This window comes from Anomaloglossus baeobatrachus, chromosome 4 (genome assembly GCF_048569485.1).
Source record: "Anomaloglossus baeobatrachus isolate aAnoBae1 chromosome 4, aAnoBae1.hap1, whole genome shotgun sequence".
Taxonomy (NCBI): Eukaryota; Metazoa; Chordata; class Amphibia; order Anura; family Aromobatidae; genus Anomaloglossus; species Anomaloglossus baeobatrachus.
In genome coordinates this window covers 373,131,946-373,145,424 of record NC_134356.1, presented here as the reverse complement: position 1 = coordinate 373,145,424, position 13,479 = coordinate 373,131,946, and the positions used below count along the sequence as shown (strand labels likewise).

The following is a 13,479-nucleotide window of genomic DNA, read 5'->3' as shown; positions in this document are numbered from 1 at the left end:
AATTTGACGCCACCAACATCGCACCTGCGATGTCGTAGTGTGCAAAGTGTCCCTAAAGGCCGCTTTACACACTGCAATATCGGTATCGATATCGCCATCGTGCGTAATCACCCCATCGGTTGTGCGACACGGGCAAATCTCTGCCTGTGTCACACAACATCGCCCGGACCCGTCACACTACTTACCTTCCCTGTGACGTCGCTGTGACTGGCGAACTGCCTCCTTTCTAAGGGGGCGGTTCGTTCAGCGTCACAGCAACGCCACAGCAACGTCACTGAACCGCCGCCCAATAGAAGCGGAGGGGCGGAGATGAGCGGGACGTAACATCCTGCCCACCTCCTTCCTTCCGCATTGTGGCCGGGAGGCAGGTAAGGAGAGCTTCCTCGTTCCTGCGGTGTCACACGGAGCGATGTGTGCTGCTGCAGGAACGAGGAACAACTTCGTTACTGCTGCTGTAACGATATTTGAGAATGGACCCCCATGTCGCCGATGAGCGATTTTGCACGTTTTTGCGATGATGCAAAATCGCTCATAGGTGTCACACGCAACAGCATCGCTACAGCGGCCGGATGTGCATCACAAAATCCAAAGACCCCAACGAGATCGCTGTAGCGATCTCGTAGCGTGTAAAGCCCACTTTAGTGTTCATCCTGAATGAATCAGCACAAGTTGGGGTTTCTTTTAAATGAATCATCAAGTTCCACTTTTGGTACTTGTCATCTTTTTTTAAGCCCTTTTTGTTGTTGATATCTCAACAGTCTTAACAATACATGGACTTGTAGTGATAAAGAATAATAAACAATAAAAAAAATCATAGATGAATTAGACAGCACTATTACAATAAATAAATATAACTTCTAATATGAACTAAGAACAGCAATATTTTTTTAATTTTACAATGCCCATTTTTAAAGTTATATCCATAGTATTAACTTTCTGCAGAAATCCCCAACCTTTTCAAGCTGATAAGTCACTTCCAAATTTGACAGATGGTATTGAGCTACAATGGGTGTTAAAATGTGAAAAAAAAGTCTATTAAAGACATAACAGTCATATGGCTCTTATCATAGTGTTAACTGCCACTGATCTGGTTGTTTTCTTAGTGCCAAGTTTCAGTAATACTGTGACATCCCTAAGGCACATTAGCAAAAACCACCACCAGCTGGGTAGCCACATGCTGGGACCGGAGATCCATATTGTAGTATCCAAGCCATTGGTTGGGCAACAGTGACTTTCTGTTTAGTCAACTTAGATATCAAATTCTAAATATTCTTCTTATATATTTTGCACTTACATTTAGCAGAATGACCTTTTGAAGTTTTTATTATTAGCATAGGATATGCAGTACTGTGCAAATGATTTAGGTAGGAGTGGAAAACATTCTGCAAAATATGAATGCTTTAAAAAATAAAGGTTTTTTTGTTTATTTTTTGCAATTAATAAAGTGAATGAACAAAAGAGAGAGTCAAATTAAAATTTGTTGCAACCACACTTTGTTTTCAAAACAACATCAATTCTTCTAGGTATATTTGTACACAGGTTTGCAAGGAACTCGTCAAGGAGGTTGTTCCAAACATTTTGGAAAACCAACCAAAGATCTTTTATGGATGTAGACTCACACAAATCCTTCTCTTTGTTCATATAATTTCAGGTGATGATGAGATCAGGAATCTGTGGGGAACATATCATCACTTCCAAGAATACTTTTTCTTCTTTAGGCTGAAGATAGTTTGCCTTGACATTGGCTGTATGTTTGGTGTTGTAGTCCTGATGCAGAATAAATTTGGAGCCCATCAGTAGCCTCCTAGATGGTACTGCATGATGGATAAGTATCTGTCTATATTCCTCAGTATGAACTACATATTTAATCCTGACCAAATCTCCAACTCTGTTAACTGACGTGCAACCAAACTTGCAAAGAACCTCCACTGTGGTTTACTGGTGCCTGCAGAAACCTTTAACTGTATCGCTCTCCAGCCATTCAATGAACAAACTGTTTTCTGTACAGCCAAATATTTTACATGTTGACTCCAGAGCACATGCTGCCATTTTTTGGCACACTTTCTCCTAGGTTTTTTTTAAGCATAGATGAGTTGCTTAGCCTTGTTTCCTTGTCTGAATTATGACTTTTTGCTGAGAATTCTTCCATGAAGACCACTTCTAGGCAGATGAATGTAGCTGAGACCTACTGCCTGTTGCCAGTTCTGAGCTAATGGCACTGTTGCATATTTTCCAGCTCAGGAGGAAAGTGTTTGTTGACCACTGCCTCTACTGCACTCAACAGTGACCAAAGATCTTGAACAGCATATTTTGAAACCATAGCCCACGTTCAAATCTTTACCTGGGAGTGTCCTTGCTGATGCACAATAACTACCTTGAGTTTTGTTGCTGTGCTCAGTCTTGCCATGGTGACCTGTGATATGAAATTATAGCTACATAAACAGTTATTATAGTTTCAATTAGAGGGAACCTGTCACACTTAAAAACGCTATTAACCTGAAGATATGGTGTTAATTGCATTTGAAACCAGGTTTCAAATGCTACCGTGTTTCCCCGAAAATAAGACTTCCCCCACAAATAAGACCTAGCAGGAGTTTTTTGCAAGGCCTAAATATAAGACATCCCTGAAAAAAAGCCCTAATTTTGGTTCAACAATGAAGTGTCCATGCAGCTAAAAAAGTTAAAGAATACTGCAGGACACTTCATTATATAAAGTGGACACCCCCAGAAGAGAGAAGACAGAAAAGAAAAGACCCCGTGATCATACTCACCAGATGCCGACTGGGAGCAGGACCTGCGGCAGAACAGATCAAGGACTTGTGGCGAAACGAACACCCACCCACATCAGATCACACACATGAGATCACATACAGTTATACTTGCACAGCTCTGCTACGTACGTGCACACACTCAGACACACACAGCTATACTGCACAGTTACACTTACATGCACAGCTCTGCTACATGCGTTCACACACACAGCTCTATTGCACAGTTACACTTATACACACACACAATAACACATCATATTGTGCGCACACACTTACCACATCCAGCGATATTGATTGCTTCTGGTCGGCAAGGACCCGGGAAGCTGTGCACTGTGCAGTGGAGCTTCCTGGACCTGCGGGTGGATTGCATGGAGGACCCAGCAATGGAACACATTATAGTGTAGAGACAAGACAGCAGAGAGTCCCCTGCTGGCCGGAAGCAAGTGGTATCGTTGGATGTGGTGAGTGTGTGTGCACACGCAATTTTATGTGGGATCTTGTGTGTGTATAAGTGTAACTGTGCAATAGAGCTGTCTGTGTGAAAGCATGTAGCAGAGCTGTGCATGTAAGTGTAACTGTGCAGTAGAGCTGTGTGTGTGTGTGTGTGTGTGTGTGTGCACGTACGTAGCAGAGCTGTGCAAGTGTAACTGTGCAGTAGAGCTGTGTGTATGAGTGTGTGCATGCATGTAGAAGAGCTGTGCAAGTGTAACTGTGCAGTATAGCTGTGTACAGTCCCTGACAAACGTTCTATCGCTTATCCATGTTATGTAAATAAAAGCTTATAACCGGACTTTAAATTCATCCATTAGTTTTTTTAAATTTCTCTTTTGAAAGCTGAAACCCTCCCAAATTTGGTTCAGGTTATGAAAATAAAGTTGCTGCAAAGCTGAAATATTGATCATTTAATGAACACAGAAAGGTGATATTTTGGCAAGACAAAAGTTTTGTCGCCTTGTCATATACATGCACCCAATCCTAGTTTACATCCTCACTTGTTCTCGCTAAATGATCAGTTAATTAGTGGGTGTGTATAAAAAGAAACCCAGCACCCCAGACCTTCTCTTGAACTGCAACTTGACCTCTGAGAACATGCCAAAAAACCACCCTGAGACCAAAGCCTTGATTATCAAGAGGCTGAAGACCAGATCCACTGCAGAGGTGGCTGGCACCTTTAATGTGTCTCAGCGTCAAGTACAAAGAATTAAAAAAAGATTTGAAGACTGGAGATGTTTTTGACAAGCCCAGGTCCGGCAGACCCCACAAGACAACTGCTCAGGACTCAGGAGGAACATTTGTTGGTTAGAAAATGCAAAGCCATCCCCTCTAACACTGCAGCAGAGCTCCAACAGGCCTGGTCACCTCAAGTCCCTGTGTCAACTAGAACAGTTTGTAGGATTCTGTCTCGAAATGGCCTCCATGGTCGAATCAGTGCCCAAAAGCCAGCACTAAACAAAAAGCCATTAAAAAACTGTGTGGCATTTGCCAAGTCCCACAGCCTGCTAAACAGATGGGTGCTGGAAAAGAGGCAGACGGTGGATTTCTCTGATGAATCTTCAGTTAAATTATACCACAGTTGCCGCAAATACTGCAGGAGACCTACTGGAGCCCGTATGGATCCAAAATACACCCAGAAAGATCATGGTCTGGGGTTAAATTCAGTATAGGGGTGTGCAAAACATTTGCAAGGTGGAAGGCAATATCAAAAGCCTACAATATCAAGAAGTATAAGCTACCGCTTACATTCCCAATCATAAAAGTAGTCAAATTCTGCAGCAGGATGGTGCTCCATCTCGTACATCCATCTCTACAACAACGTTCCTCCTGGCAAAGAAGATCAAGGTATTTCAGGACTGGCCAGCCCAGTCACCAGACATGAACATCATTGAGCATGTTTGTGGTAGGATGAAAGAGGAAGCTTGGAAGACAAAACTAAACAATCCAGAAGAACTCTGGGAGGCATGTAAGACTGCATTCTTTGCCATTCCTGAAGACTTCATCAATAAATTGTATGAATCATTGTTGAACCGCGTGGATGCAGTCCTTCAAGCTCATGGAAGTCACACAAAATATTAAATATGGCTCTAATAGCACCACAACTTCATTCACCAATGTTATGCAACATATCTTTGTATTAGAAGTTAATTTTTTGTTTGAATTTCACATTACTTTCTGGGGGCGACAAAACTTTTGACTTGCCAAAATCTGACCTTTCTGTGTTCATTAAATGATAAATATTTCAGCTTTGCAGCAACTTTATTTTCATAACCTAAACCAAATTTGGGAGGGTTTCAGCTTTCAAAAGAGAAATGTATAAAACCAATGGATGAATTTAAAGTCCGGTTATAAGCTTTTATTTACATAACATGGATAAGTGACAGAACTTTTGTCAGGGACTGTATGTAAGTGTAACTGCAGTAGGAGAGCTGTGCATGTAAGTGTAACCGTGCATGTAGCAGAGGTGTGTGTGTGTGTGTGTGTGTGTGTGTGTATATACGAGTGTCTGTGCGATCTGATGTGTGAGTGTGCCGGCCAGAAGCAGGGGAGGACGGCATGGAGCATACCTGCTGGGAGCATCCGCCAAGGATTGCAGGAGGAGCTGGGAGCCCGGTGTCTGGTAAGTATGATAATCCATTGAAGGGGATCTGCTTTTTTTTGAGGGGTTAACTTTCCCCTAACCATGTTTCCCCGAAAATAAGCCCTCCCCTGAAAATAAGACCTAGTGCTTTTTTCGGGGCAAAAAAAAAAAAATATAACATGTGTCTTATTTTTGGGGAAACAGGGTATTAACCTGTAGATTAACGCTGTATTAGCTAGTTAATAGCATTTTTACATGTGACAGGTTTCTTATAATTACTATGTTTTACCTATTTTTGAAAATGTTGATTATCACACCTGTTTGGTATAATTTGTTACTCATACATCTCACTGTTGCTTACTCATATACTTTACGATAATCTTACAAAAACCATGTGCAAGTGAACCTAGAACAATTGATTATTTTTTGAAGGCAAATGATCGTAAGCCAACTATTGATGTGATTTAGAATTCTCCTGCGTTCATTCACTTTGCATTTTGTTAAAGAGAACCTGTCACTAGTCTTTGACCTTATGAATAAAGCCACTACCTTTAACTGTGTCTATCAACTCCTTACTCCCCCTGTACAGACCCCAAAATACCATTTGATATGCTCCCCCGCTATTTGTAAATTAGGGTAGTAGGGTCCGATGGGCGTCCTCGCTGACTGCCTTTCCTCTCTGCTCCTGATCGCACCTTCCTGCTTTGATTGACGTGGATGATTCGTCTTGCGTAATCAACATAGTAAACTGAGATCTGTAGCCTCATCTGCATGGGCGCACTCTGCTCTGCCCTACTATGGGCAGAGCATAGAACATCACTGCGCAAGAACCAAGCGACATTGCTATGTCATCTTGAATCTGGCACTTGCAAAGTGATGTTCTATGCTCTGTTCGCAGCAGGGAAGAGCAGAGTGCGCCTGTGCAGGCCTGCAAGGCTACTGATCAGGCACGAGATCTCGGTTCACTATGTGGATGATGCAGGATGTAAATCAAAGTAGGATATGAATATAAGCAAAGAGGAGGAGCAGACGCTGCAGTGAGGATGCCCATTCTAATTTACATAACATAAATATATCCAGATTTTCATCTTTTGACAATTTTATGCTAACTCCATTAAATCTGATTAAACTCGAATGCAGGAAGGAGTACTTGCACATATAGTATTTTATTACAACTATTTTCATCAAAGACATACAAAAAAATACATAAAACACTTTTAAAATTGAAGTGCTGCAGTGTACAATACACACAAAGTAAAGGTAGGTCACCACGCTGTTGTGAATATAAATGATTAGATATTGTTAGGACCAGGAGGACGGGTAGGCCCAGGAGGTGGATCCACTGGGCTGAACACCTCACTGAGGGCAAGGTGCCCGGTAGCCGGAGCACTACAGGTAGCAGGACAGTCCGTTCAGAGGAGTGGAGTGAAGAAGTCCCTGGGACCACGGAGTCTCTGAAGGTAGTCTGGGTGACGGAGCTCAGGTTCGGAGGCCGAGATGATGTCAGGCAGAGTCCGGAACCAGCGGAGCGAGGAGGTCGGTCACCACACGGACATGGCCTTTAAGAAAAGGTCAATGACCGCGCGCGCGCCCTAATGCGCATGCGCGAGGCCCGGGTGCCAGAAGCCAGAGCAGGATGCGGTGTGCAGGAGGCAGGAGTGCCAGGCCGGCTCAGGACAGCAGACGGGCGCCGGGACCGGGGACCGGGTTGCCTGAAGGACGCAGGTGAGGGAGCATGGAGGCTGAGGACCGGGGGACCGGGGAGCGTGGCACGGGAGCGGGGAAGCGAGGTCCGGGAGCGGGGGAGCGTGGCAGAGGAGCCGGGGAGCGTGGCAGAGGAGCCGGGGAGCGTGGCAGGGGAGCCAGGGAGCGTGGCAGGGGAACCAGAGAGCGTGGCATGGGCACCGGGGAGCGTGACAGTACCCCCTCCCCCACGCCCCCCTCCTCGCAACCGGGACAGGAAGGCACGTATCAGAGGAGTACCCACATTCTCCCGGGGTTCCCAGGACCTATCCTCAGGACCATACCCAGCCCAGTCCACCAGGAAGAACTGTCGGCCCCGCACGGTCTTCATGGCCACGATATCCCTTACCGCATAGATGTCATCGTCAGCAATAGGAGGAGCAGAACTAGCAGCAGCGGAGAAGGGACCAAGGACAACCGGCTTGAGCAGGGAGACATGGAAGGAGTTGGGTATCCTCATCGTGGCCAGAAGCTGCAGCTTGTAGGAGACCTCATTTATTTTGCCGATGACTTTAAACGGCCCGATGTAGCGAGGACCCAGCTTGTATGATGGTAGCTTCAATCGGACATATTTGGAAGCAAGCCAGACCAGATCTCCTGGAGAGAAACACGGGGGATCCAGACGCCTCTTGTCTGCGTGTCTCTTCATCCGCAGGGAAGCACGTCCAAGGGACGTCTTGACAGAGTCCCAAATTGTTGAAAAGTCACGGACTACAGTATCAGCAGCAGGGACATCCGAGGAAGAAGATACAGGTAATGGGACGGAAGGCTGAAGTCCGTAAACTACATGGAAGGGAGAGCTGGAGGAGGACTCACTGACGTGATGGTTATGGGAGAATTCAGCCCAAGGAAGGAGCGTGGACCAGTCGTCGTGATGGGCGTTAACGTAGTGACGTAAGAAGGAGGTCAGGATCTGATTGACTCGTTCCACTTGGCCATTCGACTGAGGATGGTAGGCTGAAGAAAAGTCCAGAGCCACTCCCAGATGTTTGCAGAGAGCCCTCCAAAAGCGGGAGGTAAACTGAGTTCCTCTGTCGGACACAATGTGTGAGGGAAAGCCATGCAACCGGAAGATGTGCTGTATGTAGGCGTCAGCGAGTTCCTGGGCAGAGGGGAGTCCAGCCATAGGGACGAAGTGAGCCATTTTGGAGAAACGGTCCACCACGACCCATATGACTGTGTGTCCAGAGGACAAGGGCAAGTCTGTAATAAAGTCCATTGCAATGTGTTGCCACGGAACGGAGGGGATTGGCAGCGGCAGAAGGCGACCATATGGCAGGTGTATGGGTGTCTTGTTCCGGGCACAAGAGGAGCAGGCTGAGACAAAGGACGCGACGTCCGTGCGAAGGGATAGCCACCAATAGTGACGTACAATTGTACTCCATGTTCTCTTCTGACCAGCATGGCCGGCTATTTTCGAGGCATGGCCCCAGTGCAACACTTTTTGTCTGTCAGGGTCAGAGACATAGGTCTTCCCGGGCGGTATCTGGGCCAGAGTGACAGGAGCCACCGGAATGATTTTACTCGGGCAGATGATGGGCTGGGATGTCTCCTCCTCCTGTTCCAAGGGCACGAATGACCTGGACAAGGCATCTGCTCGCACATTCTTATCCGCGGGCCGAAAATGGAGCTGAAAATCGAACCTGGCAAAGAACAAGGACCAACTGGCTTGTCGTGGGTTCAGTCGCTGAGCAGACCGCAGGTATTCCAGGTTCTTGTGGTCCGTGTAAATGATCACGGGGTACACTGCTCTCTCCAGAAGGTAGCGCCATTCCTCCAGAGCCAGTTTGACTGCTAATAGCTCTCGGTCACCGATGGTGTAGTTGCGTTCAGGCGCTGAGAAGCTCTTGGAGAAGAGACCGCAAGTGACCATCTTCCCGGTGGCGGATTTCTGCATGAGCACTGCCCCGGCCCCAGATGAGGCGGCATCCACCTCCAAGGTGAACTGTCGGTTTACCTCAGGACGGTGGAGCACAGGAGAGGAAGCAAATGCCCGCTTCAGGGAGCCAAACGCGGCGTCGGTCGCAGGTGACCAGTCCTTCAGATTAGCCCCCTTCTTGGTCAAGGCAGAGAGAGGCGCAGTCAGGGCAGAGAAGTGAGGGATGAACTGACGGTAATAGTTTGCAAAGCCAAGAAAACGTTGAATTGCCTTCAGTCCGGAAGGAGGGGGACAGTTGAGAATGGAAGAGACCTTCTCCGGATCCATCTGCAGGCCGGTATCGGAGATTACGTAACCCAGGAAGGGAAGAGAAGACTGCTCGAAGACACACTTCTCGTACTTGGCGTACAGGCGATTCTCTCTAAGCCTTTGTAGTACCAGCTGCACGTTCTCTCTGTGAGTTTGGAGGTCCGGAGAGAAGACCAGGATGTCATCCAAATATACCACCACACAGACGTAGAGAAGGTCTCGGAACACGTCGTTCACTAGTTCTTGAAAGACTGCCGGTGCGTTACATAGGCCGAAGGGCACCACACAATACTCATAGTGCCCATCGCGAGTGTTAAATGCGGTCTTCCATTCGTCCCCAGAGCGGATGCGGACCAGGTTGTAGGCACCACGAAGATCCAACTTGGTAAACAAACGAGCTCCTCTAAGCCGATCAAACAATTCGGGGATGAGCGGCAGGGGGTATTTATTCTTTACGGTGATTTGGTTCAATCCCCGGTAGTCAATGCATGGGCGCAGGTCGCCCTCTTTCTTTTTAACGAAGAAGAAGCCTGCTCCAGCAGGAGAGGAGGATCTCCGGATGAATCCCCTTGCCAGGTTCTCAGTGATGTAGGCAGACATGGCTCTTGTTTCAGCAGGGGACAAAGGATATATCCGTCCTCGAGAAGTGTGGTTCCCGGGAGTAGGTCGATGGCACAGTCGTAAGGACGATGTGGCGGCAGTACCTCTGACTCCTTTTTATCAAAAACGTCCGCGAAGGACCAATAGGCCGAAGGCAGTCCTGGTAGGGACTCCGGAACCGGAGGTCGTCGGATGGGCTGTATGGACTTCAGGCAGTTCTCGTGGCAAGAGGAGCCCCATCGGGTAATTTCACCAGTACGCCAGCTGACCGACGGTTCGTGTGTCCGTAACCAGGGGAGTCCCAGCAGGATTTGATGAGACACGTGTGGGAGGACATAGAGAGTGATGTTCTCGGTGTGCAGGGCACCAATACGTAGTTCTACTGGCCTGGTAATCCACGAGATGGTGTCAGAGAGGGGTCTCCCATCTACAGAGGCAATCACGAGGGGTTTGTCGAGTGGAGAAACCGGTACCTGGTACTTGTCCACCGTGGCCTGCTGGATGAAGTTGCCTGCTGCCCCGGAATCGAGGTACGCCTCTGCCGTGAACCGCGTCTCTCCTGCTGTCACTTGTACATTCCACGTAACCGGGTCTGAGAGAGTCCCAGCACCTAGGGTGGCCTCTCCTACCAACCCTAGGCTTTGGAGTTTCCCGGCCTCTCTGGACAGGAACGTAGCAGGTGTGTGCCCTCTCCGCAGTAGAAGCAGAGCCCCTTGGCGAGCCGTTCTGCTCGGCGTTGTTCGGACTGCCGCAAACGATCAATCTGCATGGGTTCGTGGACAGAGACGCCAGACGATGCCGACTGCGGTACGACGGGCTTCTGCGGAGGAGAGGAATGCCGTATCGGACGTCTCTCGCGGGACACCTCTTTGGATCGTTCCTGAAATCTGAGGTCCACGCGGGTGGCTAGGGCGATCAGGGCATCCAGGGTGGAAGGAACATCGCGGCCTGCCAGCTCATCCTTAATACGACTGGAGAGTCCTTCCCAGAAGGCGGCGGTGAGGGCCTCATTGTTCCACCCCAATTCTGAGGCCAAGGTGCGAAAGCGGATGGCATATTGGCCCACCGTCAAGGTCCCCTGATGTAGCCTGAGGAGTGATGAGGCGGACGCGGCGGCACGTCCGGGTTCGTCAAAGGTGGTTCTAAACGCCTGCAGGAATTCCTGGATGTCAGTGGTTACAGGGTCCTCCCTCTCCCACAAGGGGTTCATCCAGGCCAGTGCCTCACCCTCTAGATGGGACATCACAAACGCCACCTTGGCTTGGTCGGAGGCAAACAGGTGCGGAAGCAGCTTAAAGTGGAGGGAGCACTGATTCAAGAATCCTCTGCAGGTCTTAGGATCTCCGGCATATCGGGGTGGAGAGGCCAAGCAGAGTTTAGAGGCTTCCGAGGAAGCCGCCACGGGAACTGCGGCCGTGGACTGTGCTGTTGAAGCCTGAGATGCCAGGGACGTGGCAGTTGCTTGCAGCGTGTTCAGGCGGGTATCCACCGAGGACATGAAGGCCAGCATGTGGAACTGAGTCTCGCACTGTCGTCCGAGTTCCTGCTGCAAACCGCCCAGCTGGGCCGCTAGTGCTTCGGCGGGATCCATGGCCTGTTCTTACTGTTAGGACCAGGAGGACAGGTAGGCCCAGGAGGTGGATCCACTGGGCTGAACACCTCACCGAGGGCAAGGTGCCCGGTAGCCGGAGCACTACGGGTAGCAGGACAGTCCGTTCAGAGGAGTGGAGTGAAGAAGTCCCTGGGACCACGGAGTCTCTGAAGGTAGTCTGGGTGACGGAGCTCAGGTTCGGAGGCCGAGATGATGTCAGGCAGAGTCCGGAACCAGCGGAGCGAGGAGGTCGGTCACCACACGGATCCAGGGATTGGAGATGGTAGGGACTGACGAGATGGCGGACAGTCACCGTTCGGGGTTCTGGAATCGTCAGGACCGGTTGGCGAGACAGGAGCGACTCTACAAGAGAGATAGGTAAGTACGGGACAAAGCACAGGGAGACCTGACTCCTAGCTTAGCAAACAAGAAGAACAGGCCCCGCCCACTTGGAAAGGAACCCTCTATATACCCTGTACCTGCATCTTCAATATCCTGTTGGAGGACGCTGGCCCTTTAAGAAAAGGTCAATGACCGCGCGCGCGCCATAATGCGCATGCGCGAGGCCCGGGTGCCAGAAGCCAGAGCAGGATGCGGTGTGCAGGAGGCAGGAGTGCTGGGCCGGCTCAGGACAGCAGACGGGCGCCGGGACCGGGGATCGGGTTGCATGGAGGACGCAGGTGAGGGAGCATGGAGGCTGAGGAGCGGGGGACCGGGGAGCGTGGCACGGGAGCGGGGAAGCGAGATCCGGGAGCGGGGGAGCGTGGCAGAGGAGCCGGGGAGCGTGGCAGGGGAGTCGGGGAGCGTGGCAGGGGAAGCGGAGAGCGTGGCACGGGCACTGGGGAGCGTGACAGATATGCTCTGGCTATCGATACATAGTGTTCAGATTACTTCCAATAAAGTCCCTTTAAAAAGTATATACTATATATACAGTCAAAATCACAGGACCGATATTTCAAAGATAATGTACATATGCCACATCCTTAGTACCCAAATAAAGTGCAATTGTGCACTCTTTCTATGTGATCATGCAAATTAAATGCAAACATCCATTGTATTGACAAAGTTCTAGCAAGAGGCAATGCCTATAATCCTTTACACCGGTGTGCCTGCTCTGTCTACAAATACAATGGAGACTCCCATCAGCTTATTGCTAGGTACACATAGTTCTGCTGTATAGTTAGATAACAACAACATTTTAAATTCAGACAGATAAAGGGTACAATCGCCGGACTGTGGAACATGTTGGCAAGCATTATAATATTGTCAGAGCGCAGTGTGTCCACCTACACCCCGATGCGCATTTCGCGTCCATTTCCTCAGGAAGCGTCCACGCAAAATGTGCATCGTGGTGTAGATGGACACACTGCACTCTGACAATGGGTAATGATATGAGAATGCTCAGCTAACATGTTCCACAGTCCGGCGATTGTACCCTTTATCTGTCTGAACTTAAAATGTTGCTCTTATCTAACTATACAGAAGAGCTATGTGTACCTAGCAATAAGAGCTGAGGGGAGTCTCCATTTTATTTGTAGATAGAGCAGGAACATCTGTGTAAAGGATTATAGGCATTGCCTATGCTAGAACTTTGTCAATACAATGGATGTCTGCATTTAATTTGCATGATCACATAGAAAGAGTGCACATCTGCACATTATTTGGGTACTAAGGATGTGGCATATGTACATTATCTTTGAAATATCGGTCCTGTGATTTTGACTTTATATATAGTATATACTTTTTAAAAGGACTTTATTGGAAGTAATCTGAACACTATGTATCGATAGCCAGAGCATATGTAATCATTTATATTCACAACAGCGTGGTGACCCACCTTTACCTTGTGTGTATTGTATACTGTAGCACTTCAATTTTAAATGTGTTTTATGCATTTTTTTGTATGTCTTTAATGAAAATAGTTGTAATAAAATATTTTTGTACACTATATGTGCAAGTACTCCTTCCATTCTAATTTACATGCAGCGTGGGAGCATTTAAAATGGTATTT

General features: G+C 48.2%; 1 protein-coding gene across 4 annotated transcripts in view; it reads right to left on the bottom strand.

The window, feature by feature from the left end:
* RELN (reelin) overlaps positions 1-13,479 on the bottom strand; it is a 906,715-nt gene that overhangs the window by 172,778 nt on the left and 720,458 nt on the right. The window lies entirely within an intron of this gene.